Genomic DNA, 11,284 nt, shown 5'->3' with positions numbered 1-11,284 from the left:
TAAACACAAAATTCACAAACATTTGTTGCTGGGGTACAGTTGCAATTTTCACCAATCAGAAATCAAAGATTAGGGACTTTCCTTGTGTGTTCCATCATTGTTAACTGACATGCCTGACATGCGATACAAGCCTTTCAGTCCGACCAATCAGATTCATTTGTTCCTTCTGTTGTTAGGGAGAGCCATAATGTTTCTAAAGAACTAAAGATGCATAACGACTATTCTATGGTTTAGGGAAGAGGCGAGTCAGCCACTGGAAAGTTCTCAGCTCCCCTAGAGTTTGGGAACCTGAACTTTATTTCACCCTACAGGGAAAATGGAGTCTGAAGTCAAAATGGCCGTACCCAGGCCAAAGTGCCTTTGCCTGCTCCCTTCAATCATCATTTAAAAGCCACCTACCATCTTGGACTTGTGGCTCCTTCCACCAACTTCAAAGGCAAGGACGTAGAAACTCTTTGGCCTGTGTCCTGTCTTCATGCTGCTCTCTAAGCATAGTGGTGTTGTAGAATATTCTTTTAAGGTGTGTTACTTTTGTGTATGTTGCATTTGTTTTTCTCTGTGAAGCTGTGTGACTGTGCCTGTCTAACACACCTGATGGTCTAATAAAGAACTGAACGGCCAATAGCGAGGCAGGAGAAAGAATAGGCAGGGCTGGCAGGCAGAGAGAATATATAGAAGGAGAAATCTGGGAGAAGCAGCAGCAGCCAGAAAAGGAGGAGGACTCCAGGGGCCAGTCACTCAGCTACAGCAAGCCACGGAGTAAGAGTGAAAGTGAGATTACAGAAGTAAGAAAGCAGGAAAAGCCCAGAGGCAAAAGGTAGACGGGGATAATTTAAGTTAAGGAAAGCTGGTTAGAAACAAGCCAAGCCAAGGCAGGACATGTATAAGTAAGACTAAGCCTCCGTGTGTGGTTTATTTAGGAGCTGGATGGTGGGTCTCCCAAAAGAGCAAAAACAAACAACGTAGTTGTAAGGAGCTCTCTGTTTTTAGGATCTCATGAACCTAGACTGGGCCCACTCAGATAAACTACACTGTTGTCCTCCCAAGGTCCTTGATTAGTTGGATTGGGGATGGTGGGTGGTTTGTTTGTTTATTTGAGACAGGGTCTCACTATGTAGCTCGGGCTTGCTTGGAACTCTGTAGATGGGGCTGGTCTTGCTCTCATGGAGATCTGCCTGCTTCTGCCTCCCAAGTCCTGGGAATTGCAAACATATGTTAGCATACCCAGCTCAAGGTCCTTAACTTTGATGACATCAGTAAAAATCTCTTCTGTCGGCAGGACCCCCGAACTGTAATGATCCTACAACAGCCCCTGAAACAAGGCCCCCCGAGGTGGGACCCACGGGCCACCACTGGGGTGACTCGCGGCCTGGGTGCCAGGGAACCCTTGCACAAGCAGTTTCTGTCTGACGAGAACATGGCCACCCACTTCTCCCGACTCAGCCTGCATAATGACCACCCCTACTGCAGACCCCTGTGACTTTTCCCCAAGCCCTGCCACCACTCAGGAGCCCTTGCCCAGAGCTGCTTCTCTGGCGCTATCCTGGGAGCCTGATCCCTGAGGCCCTTGGGCTGCTGAGGCTGGGGGATACCCCCAGTTCCTTCTACCCTGCATCCCCAGCTGGGGATATCATGGAGCTCTAAGTGCTGATGGCCAGTGTCCCTCCCCACCTTGTTCCTGACAACAAAGACCAGCAACCCCGAGAGGGATGAGGTCCTTCCCCTATAACAGGATAGATGATATTGGGCTCAATGAAACCCTGGATGGGAGAGGCAGCAGCTTGGGAAGGGAAAGTATCACCCCATTAGTGAATAAAGATTTCTGAGCAGTTAAAAAAAAAAATCTCTTCTGTCACACATTCTCCCTAATATACTATTTAATATAGATATTACAGATGAAAAGATCTAGAGCTCTGAAGAAGCTAAATTCGCCTGAATCCACACAGCTGGCAAACGATGGAGCCCAGGATTGAAGTCTACATCTGTCTGACTCCCCAATGTTATATAACCGACATGCATGTATTCCTACTCCACCTCCCCACCCCCCCACCCCCCCACCCCCGCTGTCACAGCTGCTCTGGAGAACAGCTGTGGTTCCCTCGAGAATGCTCCCTTCTTCCCAATGGCATCCCCTCATGTTGCTTGGCTAATGCCATCGTGATAAACACCGGGCAGCTTTCCCAGCGCAGATTTGTTTTCTTCATTTCCAGAGACCAGAAATCACAGGAGTCATTTCCGCGGAGGCCTTTCTTCCTGTGTGTGTGTTGTTGCTTTCCTTTCAGTGGGTGCTGAGCATCACACACGGCAGCAAGCACGCTGCCTCTGAGCCACACCCTGAGCTCAGACCCCCCCTCCTCAGCTTGCAGATGGCTATCTTCTGCCGCCTCTTCAGAAGGACATCTTTCCGGGCGTGTGCTCCCCTGGTATCTGTGTGTGCAAGCTTCTGAGTGGCAATCACGGAGCCTGCACAGGTCTGCACTATGTCTTCTGCAGACAAGCTGTGGTTGTTTAGTGTGGGTTTTTTTGTGGGACTCACAACAGTGGGAGTGGGGATATCTCTGACTCTTTCCCCTGCACTTGAGACCCTTTTCCTCCTACTGGGTTGCCTCATCCAACCTTGATATGAGGGTTTATGCCTGATCCTATTGCATCTTGTTATGCTATGTTGATTTCCTTGGGAGGCCTGCTCTTTTCTGAAGGGAAATGAGAAGCAGTGGATCTGGGGGGGGGGGGATGAGAACTGAGAGGAGCGGAGAGAGGGGAGGCTGCAGTCGGGATGTATTGTACAAGAGAAGAATAAATAAGCAAAAAGAAGAAAGAATCACAGTAGGAGACCATCTCCCCTCTTTTCCTGGGAATTGGACTGAGTATGACGTCTGGGAATGCCATCTCATCTTGCCAACCTCAAGGGGTGCAGAATGGAAGGACAACCTAGATCTCTCAGGAGGTCCCTGAACACGGGATCAACCAACGCTGACAGATCCTTTCCAGAATATTCTGCTCTGTCACATACTGACGGTCCTATTTCAGCAACTCTGAGTTGTCTGTTTCTGTTACTTGCGGCCCCAAGTCCCTCGCTTTCCCACCTGCCCACCGTTCAGGCCGTTCTCTCAGATCCACCGCTGTCTTCTTTCTTCCCCTTCCTCAGGACTGAACAATGCTGCCATGTACTTGGACAAAACCCACAACTCTACTCAGGTTCCCCTCTCCATGTCCTTACAGAAACGGCAGTAAAGTGCATACCTGACCTTCCACCCTTGGAGACATACAAATTGTCCTGCCATTGAAGCTTGGCATGGAGTAAAACCCTGAAGCTCTGTTCCGAAGTACTCTGTTCCGAAGCACTCTTGCACAGGCTGGAACCGTCTGGACAGGTAAGGAGGAGCTGCAGAACCAAGCGCAGATGACTACCTTCTCACACAGCCCCAAACCAGACATAAGGGCAGAAAGCAGGAGTTCTTGGACACATGGGCCGAGACTGTTGAAGATGGAACTCGGTGAGCGCTTGGAAGACGTGATGAAAGATTAGCTGATCCTGAGTTCTTCAATGGACCGGAAGGAGTGAGGGAAGGGGAATGAGCATTCGGAAGCTCTGTCCAAAGTGTCAGGAACTACCCCGGAAATACATAGACTAAGACAATTAAAAACACAGTCACTTAGCAACAAGGATGTGTCCTGAGAAATGTGTGCTGAAGCAGTGCAACTGTTGTAGAGCATGCTTACACACGCCTGGCCGGTATAGTGCGATCACTTGCGGTGGCCTCCTGACACAATCAAGAGATGCAGTATACGTGAGCTGTAGGAAGGGGCTGCTGGTGTTACACTCACTGTGCGTTGTTTTCCATCGACCTGCTCTTAGGAGAGTAAGGAGTGTGCTCTAAGACAACGAAGAAAAGTAATGCATAGCCTGGCAGTGGTGGCGCCCGCCTTTAATCCCAGCACTCGGGAAGCAGAGGCAGACAGATCTCTGTGAGTTCAAGGCCAGCCTGGTCTACAGAGTGAGTTCCAGGACAGCCAGAGCTGTTACACAGAGAAACCCTGTCTCGAGGTGATTCATATCATTATCAAGTATTATTACTATATATAATTATTTGACTATTTTATCTTATTATTTGTTTATGTGTGTGGATGTGTGCTTGATTATGTGTGTGCAGCGACACATGTGTGGGTGTGCATGGAAAGGCCAGAGGACAACTTTGTTTGTCATCCTCAGACACGCTGGCCACTTCCTTTGAGACAGGGTCTCTTATTGGCCAGGACCGCACCAATCCCAGGGACTCTCCTGTCTCCCTCCTCAACCCTTGACTGGGATTGCATGTGGGTACTGGAGGTGGAACTCAGCTCTTCATACTTGGGAGGCGAGCACTTTAAAAACTGTGCCACCACCCCCCACCCCCCACCCCCGGGCTTCTACACTATCATTGTACATGTTACCCTTTTCTACAGCCGGCAGTGCCTAGGTTAGTTCATGCCAGCCTTACCACGAACACATGAAGGACGATTGTCCTACACCACTAAAGCCGCTGTGATGCCGCGGGGTGATAGGGGTTTTCAGCCTCATTACAATTCCACCCTTCTGTATGAGCGCTATTATTGGTCAAAACACCCTTTTGGTGGCGGGGTAGGGGGGCATGACTTAATGGTCATTGCCATCTGTTGGCTACTCAGCACTTAAACTTTAGTGTGGATTAATTCAGTCCTGTCAGGGGTAATCCTCACGATAATCACGTACGTGGGTAGTAGCAGTGTCACTATTTTATTACATTTATGTACTTGTTCTGTGTGTCATGCCTAGGTCAGAGGATAACTGGAGGGATCTGGTTCTCTCCTTCCATCTTATAGGTTCCAGGGCTCCAACTCAGGTCCACAGCCTTAGCAGCTGGCATCTTCCCTGACACACAGCAGGACACATATAGATATATCAACTGCTAAGCATGTACTGTGATACAAAGAAAACCATATCTCTTTTATTAATTGATTAAGATTGCTTCATTAGCCCTCCAAATCACCCTATGATCTAAGGCAGTGGTTCTCAACCTTCCTAATGCTGTGACCCTTTAATACAGTTCCTCCTGTTGTGGTAACCCTCCCCCTCACAAATCATAAAATTATTTTATTGCTACTTCATAACTGTAGTTTTGCTACTGTTAGGAATCATAATGTAAATACCTGATATGTAGGATATCTGATATGTGACCCTGCGAAAGGATCGTTGGATCCCTCCCCTAAAGGGGTCTCGACCCCCATGTTGAGAACTGCTGATCTACATGATCCTTACTCAGACATGGAAACTGAGAGTTAGGGCTTCAGCATACTAATTTGGAGGACAGGAAAGACACTCCATTTTGTAACAGTTGCGCTTAGAGGCCGCCTTTGTTAGCTTACTGTGTATACCTCTGTTTTAATGTTCAGTGGTTTCTTTAAGATTTAACATGCATGTGTTAACGGCCTGCCTTCAGGTCATATTCCTCTTGGTGCTTAGCGTATGAAGCTTGTCACAGTATCCCACCACTTCCTGCTGGGGTGGAGGTGTTATGATTTGAAAATGAAAATCCCCAACAGGCTCCAGTGCTGAATTCTCTTTGACACCCGCCCCCCCCCCTCCCCCCAGCCAGTAATGTGATCTTGAGAGGTTCTGGAAACTGTAAGAGGTAGGACCTGGCTGGAGGAAGTAGGTCACTAAAGATGGGCTCTTGGGATATCTTGTCCCTGGCTCCCTCATTCTCTGCTTCCTGTTCACCCAAAGGTAAACATCTTCTGCCACATGCTCTCACTACCAAGATGTCCTGTGTCACCACAGGCCCAGAAATAACAGGGCTGACCACAAGGGATAAAACCTACTAAAACCATGAGCCAAAATAAATGGTCTCTCCCTTAAATCATCCTGTCGTAAAAGTAACCGGCACAGGGCATAACCAGAGAAAAACACAAGTTATTTAAAATCAGTTTGCCACGACCCAGAGCCTACATAAATGAAGACTTACAGGAACAGAGAAGGATCTGGAGAGATGGCTCTGTGGTTAAGAGCACTGGCTGCTCTTACAGAGGACCTGGGTTCAATCCCCAGCATCTACATGGTGGCAGGTAACAGTCATCTGTAACTCTGGGGGTTCAATGGCCTCTTCTGACCTCCTCAGGTACCACATGCATGTGGTGCATAGACATACATGCAGGCAAAACACTCACATATATAAAATTAAATTAGCCAGGCAGTGGTGGCACACGCTTTTAATTTAAGCACTCAGGAGGCAGAGCCAGGCAGATCTCTGAGTTCAAGGCCAGCCTGGTCTACAGAGCGAGAACCAGGACAGGCATCAAAACTACACAGAGAAATTTGAACTGCACCTCCTCCCCAAAAAAAAATTAAAGAAGGAAAATGAAATTAAATTTTAGGACAAAAAAAACAGGAAAATTTGTGTTTATGGACAGTCATGTGGAAGTATGATTAGACGTTTAAGAAAATAATCAAAGGGTAACAAACATCAGTAACTCAACAACAGTTATTTATCCATATTCTCCTTGTCGACCTTGTATGAGAAAGATATCCTTTTCTTTGGTATGGGGTAGGGAACATTCCTGCATGGGAGGAAGTCTTTGGACCTATTTTCAGGAGAGTATCAGCTGTTGTAAAACCCATTTCAGGGAAGAAGAGGTGAGTGGACTTTGTAGCTTCTGTGGCGGCGGCTGCTGTTATTTCCTCTATGGACACAGTGCCATAGTTTTAGTGGCATGTCCTGGACCCATCAGTTGTCATCGATTTTATTTCTTCATATGTCAGAATTCCCACAATATATTGCTGTTTTTTGCCTTTAGTCACTTTGTTATTGTTTAAATATTTTAAATAAAATATTTTTATAGTCACACAATTATTATCATTTTGGGTGATTTTTATTCCCTTATGTAGATTTAAATCTGGATCTATAATGTTGTTTCTATGTCTGCAATATTTTCCTGAGTATTTTCTTTCAATCTGGTATGTTGGTGATGGTTCATTCAGATCTGATTTCTCTGGAAAAGTCTTTATATTTTTATTTCTGAAAGATGTCTTTGATTGGTGAACAGTGTTTTCATTTATTATTATTATTTTGGTTTTTCAAGACAGGGTTTCTCTGTGTAGCCCTGGCTGTCCAGAAATTCATTCCGTAGACTAGGCTGGCCTCAAACTCAGAGATCTGCCTGCTTCTGTCCCGAGTGCTGGGATTAAAGGTGTGTGCCACCACCACCCGGCTCTCCTTTCCTTTCATGTCTTTCTTTTTCTTCCTTCCTTCCTTCCTTCCTTCCTTCCTTCCTTCCTTCCTTCCTTCCTTCCTTCCTTCCTTCTTCCTTCCTTCCTTCCCTCCTTCCCTCCTTCCCTCCTTCCTTCCCTCCTTCTTTCTTTCTTTCTATTTTATTTTTGCCTTTTATTTTAGGCAACTCATATTGTTGTTTTCAAAGTCAGTCATCTTTTTCATCCACAAGATCAAATAGGCTGTTTATCCCATCCAATGTATCGCCTGTCATCTCAGATGCTGTGTTTGCATTGAAGTTAGATCTGAAATCTTTCTTTTCTCTTTTTCTGTTACTATTGTGGTACCTGACACCATTTTCTATCAACTTCTCAACCGCAATTCTTCCTCAACATGTTCAACGTCTCTCCTTCATGTGCTCATGTTTTTCTTACCTTGCTGAACATATGAAATATAGTAACAGGTGTTTTGTACGTCTGTTTCCTTCATTTTTTTCAGTGTTTCATTTTATTCAAGTCAACTTCCTACTCGTGTAATAGACTATTATTCTTGCGCACTAATTCTGTCCTTTATCGACGTTGAGTTCTGTTTTTATTGACTAATTTTCTTTATACTATGATCACAATTTTTATTTCCCCCCAACACTGCTGGATGCTGAAAACTTCTGCACTCCTGTTTGAGGATGAGGGTTACAGGGTTTCTTGCTAGACCATTAACATCCCTTTTGGCCAGTTTCGCAACTCAAGGAAAGGTTGGAGATCCGGAGAGATGGCTCAGCTCTAAAGAGCACCGACTGCTCTTCGAGAGGACCCGGGTTCGATCCCCAGCACCCACATGGAGGCTCACAACTGTCTGTAACTCCAGTTCTAGAGATTTGAGGCCCTCTTCTGACTTCTCTGGTCATGGACATGGTGCACAGGCACACGTACAGGCAAAACACTCACACACATAAAACATACAATTAAACTCTTTTTATTTTAAAGAGGGAAAATTTGGGGTGCACACAAGCTGACAACCTGGATTTGGATCCCCAGAACCCACACAAAAGCTGGATGAAGTGGCAGAAAGATCTGTAATTGCAGCGGACAGGGACAAGAGAATCTCCAGGGGCTCCCCGGGGCAGCCAGCCTGGCTTACACAGCAACAGAGAGACAGGGAGGCGAGGTTGTAAAGGAAAACCAGGGTAGTTGCTTGGGAGAGGGAAATGAGTGAGAAGGACGTGTAATGAGACATATGCGTGGAGAGACCGTGACTCCTGCTTTGTGCGCTACTGTTTAAAAAGAAAAAAAAACAAGTTAGATTTAGTGACTGGGCTGGCGAGTTAGCCAATATATCTCTGCAGAGAGAGGCACTTGCTGCCAATCCTGGCAACATGAGTTCGATTCCTGAGACCCACTGAGTAGGAGCAGAGAGCTGACTCCCTCAGGTGGTCCCTCTGAATTCCCCTGTGTGCACTCTGGCATACAAGCTCTCACATTCTCTCTCTCTCTCTCTCTCTCTCTCTCTCTCTCTCTCTCTCTCTCTCTCTCTCTCACACACACACACACACACACACACACACACACACACACACATGTTAAACAAACAAATGTAAAAAAAATACTTCTTAATTATTTAAAACAACATTTATTCAGCAGCTCTCACAGATCCCCATGCTGTCAGGGACAGTCTACCCTTCTGGGCTGGACTGGTCATGGCTGGGCTTACCCAATATATCTACAGTTAGGTGAAGACTGTGTATTAACCTGGGATATCGCTGTGTGGGACAATTTGACTCTCCTTCTCTGTCTACCACAGACCTCCAGCAAGCTGATACAGCCGTGTTCTCCTGACCAGAGGCCAGTCCTTACATGATGTCCTTCCAACCATAAAGACACCAAGGAGAGGAGGCAGGAATGTTCTGTACTTAATGCGTTTTTAAGCCCTGCTTGAATTAAGGTCGTAAGCGACACCTTGGCCAGAACAGGTAGGTCATGAAGACCGAACTCACCAGGGAAAGGCTATACACAGAGAGGCATTCAAGAAAAACAGTAACACCCCAAACTCTCGGGGGTAGGGTCGGTGCTGAGATCCATTTCCCCATCCACAAAGTAGATAACATCATGCCTATTTCGCAGATAGGAAAGTAAAGTACCACAAATTAAGGACCCCTGCCAAGGTTATGTTCGGAGGCCTTGGGGTTTGAGCCCAGGTAACGGTGGCCTTGGAGTCCTGCCGTTCAGCTTAGTGCCGTGGTACCTACTGTGGATAGGCCCAGGGAAGATCCAGCCTTGGACACCGCTCGCTCCTCTTCCATCCTCCTCTCTGAGCCTTCCACGGCATAAGCCTTCTGAAAACGAAGCCACAGACCCCCAGGGCCGATGGAGAACGCCCCTCTTGTTTCCGCACCCCAAGTACCCACGGCCACACGGAGAAGCCACTCAGGGGTTAAAAGCAAGGAAGAGAGAAACAAAGGAGGGAATAAAGTCAAGAAATGTGCCATGAAGCTTCTTGGAGCGCAAAGCAGAGAAAGTCATTTCCAACTTCTTTCATCTCCAAGATGAAGCCACTAAATAAAGGGGCAAAGCGGCGAACACAAGGGCTTTTAATCTGTCTCATCTTCTTCATAATAACTGCAAATTTTCCCTGGGCCCCTGGGAGGGAGCTCTTCCCTGCGCTCGGCCTTATCTCCCCCTCCACATGGCTCGCCCGCTGCCCGGGCCGTCCCAGCGAGGCCTGGGGGAGCCCGCTCTCCCCGCCGCATTGTTCGGCGGCCCAGGGCTGGAGGAGGGCGGCGGGCCCGTCAAAGGGAAGCGGGCTCGGCGGCGCCTTCATTAACGCCGCCTTTCAGCCGCGCGCATATCAGAGCCAGGCCTTTTCAGAGGCGCTAATTAGCAATTTGGAGCCTGGCCCCCTCTGGAGAGGCGCCTTCAATGTAACAAGTGGGAAGCGCGGCCGCTCCCTTTCTTCTTCTTGCACTTAATATTTATTGTTTTCCGTTTTCTCCCCCCCTCGGCTAGTCCGTCCCCTCCTCGCTCGCCCCATTGTCCGGCTCACCACCGCCAGATAAGACCTGGCGGGGAGGAGGAGGAGGAGTGCATCATTAATCACTCTCTTAATTCTGGGCTAATGATAACTTTCTTCTCCGACCGAGAGAAGTTAATCTTTCTTGGGTGTGCAGCGAGGAGGGAGGGAGTCAGGCGGCGTTGGGGGGATCGGACCCCGCCGGAGACCACAGAAGGGACTCGCTCGCTGCTCTGCCCACCCAGGTCTCCGGCTTTCCTGGTGACCTGTTGGCGCCTTACAGCTAGACCCCTCGTTTTCCCGCCCCCTTCACCCAGCAGCAGCCTGCACCAGCCTGTATTACAAAAACTCGCCACGTTCTCCAGCGTGCCGCGGATGGAGCTGGGCAGATGGTTTAGCCATTAAGAGCGCTCCCGGGTAGGATTCCCAGCACCCGCGGTGGTGGTTCATAACCATCTTAGTTCCGGTTCCGGGGACCCGGCGCCCTCTTCTGGCCCCCACAAGCACTACACATGCACACAGTGCATTTACATCCATGCAAGCCAAAACACTCACACACCTAAATAAATCTTTATAAAAGAAAGAAAGTCCCACTGAGAGGCCACCGCCTCCGTGAGGCCAGTCTTGATTGTCCTGGTTACATTTCTCTACTTCCTCCCATGGCAATCCCATGGCACTTTTCATAAGGTGTGGATTCCACGCATCGTAAAGGCCGTTTACAACTCCAAGAGTACACACACCAGATCTGTGAAGTACCCACGTCCTTCCCAGGACTTCACTGGCGACTGATAAGTGAACTTGTCCACAGCCTCCTGACTGTGGAGACCTTCTCTGTAGCCAACATTTGAGCAGCACTTGCTATGTTCCACATGCTGTTCTAAGTATTCACCAACGGGTATGGTTTGGAAATGTAATGTCCTCCAACGGTTCATGTGAGGGAGGCTTGCTCCTGAGGGCCGAACTATTGGCTTTAGAAGGGGAGGCCTAACGGGACATACTTAGATCATTCGGAGTAGAACCTTGAAAGATGAAATCCTGGTGTTCTCTCTCTCTCT

The 11,284-nt window shown here is 47.9% G+C and overlaps 1 pseudogene; it reads left to right on the top strand.

Annotated features, from left to right (window-relative positions):
- Nucleotides 1–1,294: 1,294 nt before the first annotated feature.
- On the top strand, nucleotides 1,295–1,843 carry LOC102917680 (host cell factor C1 regulator 1 pseudogene; annotated as a pseudogene).
- The last annotated feature ends 9,441 nt before the right edge of the window (nucleotides 1,844–11,284 follow it).

The sequence above is a fragment of the Peromyscus maniculatus genome, chromosome 14 (genome assembly GCF_049852395.1).
Source record: "Peromyscus maniculatus bairdii isolate BWxNUB_F1_BW_parent chromosome 14, HU_Pman_BW_mat_3.1, whole genome shotgun sequence".
Taxonomy (NCBI): domain Eukaryota; kingdom Metazoa; phylum Chordata; class Mammalia; order Rodentia; family Cricetidae; genus Peromyscus; species Peromyscus maniculatus.
The sequence above is the reverse complement of the archived record's forward strand: the minus strand, read 5'-3'. Positions and strand labels throughout refer to the sequence as shown.